The sequence below is a fragment of the Periplaneta americana genome, chromosome 4 (assembly GCF_040183065.1).
Source record: "Periplaneta americana isolate PAMFEO1 chromosome 4, P.americana_PAMFEO1_priV1, whole genome shotgun sequence".
Classification (NCBI taxonomy): domain Eukaryota; kingdom Metazoa; phylum Arthropoda; class Insecta; order Blattodea; family Blattidae; genus Periplaneta; species Periplaneta americana.
Genome location: NC_091120.1, coordinates 44,484,701 through 44,488,350, shown reverse-complemented (window position 1 = coordinate 44,488,350; position 3,650 = coordinate 44,484,701). Strand labels below are relative to the sequence as shown.

General features: G+C 33.1%; 1 long non-coding RNA gene across 1 annotated transcript; it reads right to left on the bottom strand.

Moving 5' to 3' along the window:
- Positions 1 to 228: 228 nt before the first annotated feature.
- Positions 229 to 3,423, bottom strand: LOC138697780 (uncharacterized). Its single transcript, XR_011331609.1, has 2 exons — positions 2,589 to 3,423; positions 229 to 2,557 (listed from the first exon to the last, which is right to left on the bottom strand). It is a non-coding gene; the product is annotated as an uncharacterized lncRNA (long non-coding RNA).
- Positions 3,424 to 3,650: the final 227 nt, after the last annotated feature.

Below are 3,650 nucleotides of genomic sequence, written 5' to 3'. Positions count from 1 at the left end.
CGTATTAATTTGAACTAAGTTTATAAATACCTAGTTGACTAGTTTCAGCTTGGGCGTCATCTTCAGAACTGGTGATGTTCTTGTGTCTTCCGATGTTTTCATTTGGTTTGCTGCGGGTACGTTTGTGTTATGTAGTGTGGAGTCCAATAGTGTGTGTGTTCTGAAATTCAGTTGTGTGTTGAGGACTTGTTGGAGGTGTGTTTTTGTATATTTGTATATTTCGTAATATTCTAGTGTGTTTAGGTTCTTTATTGTTTTTACATATATGCATACATACATACAGTCCACACCTGTGGAGTAACGGTCAGCGCGTCTGGCTGCGAAACCAGGTGGCCCGGGTTCGAATCCCGGTCGGGGCAAGTTACCTGGTTGAGGTTTTTTCCGGGGTTTTCCCTCAACCCAACACGAGCAAATGCTGGGTAACTTTCGGTGCTGCACCCCGGACTCATTTCACCTGCATTATCACCTTCATATCATTAAGACGCTAAATAACCTAGATGTTGATACAACGTCGTAAAATAACCCAATAAAAATACATACATATATACATACAGACAGTACATTCTTTCGTTGTTTATAATAACTAATAAAATTTATTGTAGCATTGATGAACAATTATCACTTCCAAGTTAGCCATTCTTGTTGACGATTAACAACATTCAGTATCCAAATATATATATATATATATATATATATATATATATATATATATATATATATATAAGTTATTACATAAACATACTTACATATACACACAGATCGTCAGAGATTGGAACTGTTTTCGGTAGATACTCCTCTGCTCGTGAGCAACGACAAAGAAGGAAATTACATACGTATTTCTTTTTATAGACAGAATTCAAGCAACAGAAATGAAAATTCTTTTAATTGTTACAGTAAGTAACAGAACAGATTAAATAAAAAATAATAATGTTGAAAAACTTACTATCTCTCCGTGTTTCTATCACTGTCATGTTCCTCTATCACTTTCTCTCTTTTAATATGCAACATAATTATGTCATTTATTTATATACACGGTACATAATAGCATATGAGAAGGAACAAATAGCCAATCTCGTAGAAGGAAGATGAATCTATTCCGTTCGCTACGCGATCAAACCATGGACTGTTTGAACGCTAAAATGCTTGCCTTGCCCACAAATCTCAGACAAGATAATTTATTTTAAGTAGTCTACATTTCAGCAATTTTTATAATCTACGAGAATACCATTCATATTACACAAAAATTTGTTCCATATTCAATTTAAGAATGAAAGCATATTGTATCGTGACAATACTATGATCATTTACTCCATTATGAGATCATAAATTATCAGAATCTAACAAAAAGGTCCATGATGTCACAATAAAAATGGAAATGACTAACATAACATATTATAGGGAGAGGATGGTATTTCAAATTTTTTCTTATTTTATGCACAATTTTTTTTTTAATGTAGAAATATCATTACTTCATCAACTAAATTCGAGATTAGTTTTGAAAAGCCTCTCAAAGTCGTACTTTTCAAGTCCTCGCATTGTACCTTTTTTTTTTTTTACTAAGTTTTGATGGATATTTTTCTTATTATGTCTTGCAATCCATGACTTAACCCACAGGTGTTCTCTTTTCTTTCTTTTTCAGCAATATATATTGTAATATTTTGAACTAATCGTATCTAAACACACATAGTAAAGTTCATCATCAACTTTTGCATATCTATGATAAAAAATATTTTTTTTATTTAACTGTAAATGGAGGCTGATGATTCTTAATTTTAGGTTATCCTTGATAAAATCTTTGATATAGTATAATACCTATATTTAAAATTCGACCTTTTATTACAAATCTATGATAATAGTTATTTACGATAAATATATCGTACAACGTTTTAGCCACTTTGATAAGCAATTAATAATTTATTAATAATAGTAAATATATTGTTTTTATTAGATTTGAACATGTCTGTTATGGAGAGGCGATTGTATTAGCACAGTCTAGTATATACAGTCACGAAGCTTGAGTTGTTGAGGGTACTAGGAACAATAGACTGTGCCGGTACTATTTCGCATAATTTGTGATGAGGCAATAGTAGCGATTCTAGTGGTTACCAACTATCTATGGATGCATATTCCGTACGTATTGAGCTTCGTGACTGTATATACTAGACTGTGCTATTAGTTTCTTTCTGCGAGAGACGATTCGTTTGTTTGTTTTATTAGTTTTGAATACGACAGGTTTCTGTTTGTAACAGAAAAGGAGCAGTACTAGGAGAAATAAACAAACATTATTAAAACTTAGTTCGAACGAGGATTCAGATATTGGAAATGCTGCAAATTCTGAAATTGAATGCTTAATACCATCGAAATCCCGCGTAAGATATTCAGTCTTCTGTCAACTGCAGGAATTCATATAACAAATTGTGAACATATTGTTGTAAATGTTTACAATAAATAAAATCAATTCCATTTTATTTAATTTGATGTGTGGTTCACATTACGCAACCAGTAAGATAACAGCAGCATCATTACTTAACTAGTTGCGTAATGGAAGTATCATTACCTAACTAGTTGCGTAATGGAAGTATCATTACCTAACTTTTACATAATGAATATGTTTACAGCATTTTTATTAGTGACGTAAAGTTCACATTACATAATCAAAGTAGATAAAATATTTTGTCATAATATCTCTGTCTAAGAACTTTGATAATGTAATTCCAGCCTTAGACATAGGAACATTAGTGATAAAATAAGAAATAACTGTATTTGAAGTATTGATAATATCTTGAGACAGAATACTCACAGCCTATGTAGATAAAGGTTAGAATCTTTTAATTGTGTCTTTATGAGTACAGTTGTGAATTCAGTGACGAATCATAATAACCGAATGTCCTAAGCTAGAAAATATACTTTATACATCTTCATTACACAACTTTTAACACTGTATCACTTCGGAATGTGTATGATAAGAACTTTCTTGTGTTAAATTTTAACGTACCTTGTTAACATGTTTCGACCTATTTTCGGTCATCTTCGGAACTAGTCGTTGTTGGTCTTGGCGCCTCTTGTTTCCTGTGTGGGTGTGTTCGTGCACATCCAACCAAAAAGCCAGAAACTCAACACACTAGAACAATATGAAATATACAGACACACGAAAACACACCCCAACGATATTCTCAACACACAACTCAATTTCAAAATACATACACTCTTTGACTCTACACTACGAACGCACCCACACAGGAAACAAGAGGCGCCAAGACCAACAACGACCAGTTCCGAAGATGACCGAAAATAGGTCGAAACATGTTAACAAGGTACGTTAAAATTTAACACAAAAAATATACTTTAATTTTCCAACAGAAACTACATCCGGATAAGAAGCAACGATTGTTTCGAAGCCACATTTCAAACTTCCGGCCTAAAAACATTTCAGAGATTGTTTACATCTTCTTAAAAGCGACACAAATGCAGTCTGCAGTGCAAAGACGGTAGCAAGAGCCATTAATAATACACACACGATCTGAATTTCGGAGCTAGTGTAATACAAAAACCAGTTTGTGTAAATCCCGAAGCCTTCCGAGATTATACCAAACGCAAATGAGAGGATCCCGACCAAAATGTGTATGCATTTCGTTTGCGCCGGCTTTAAA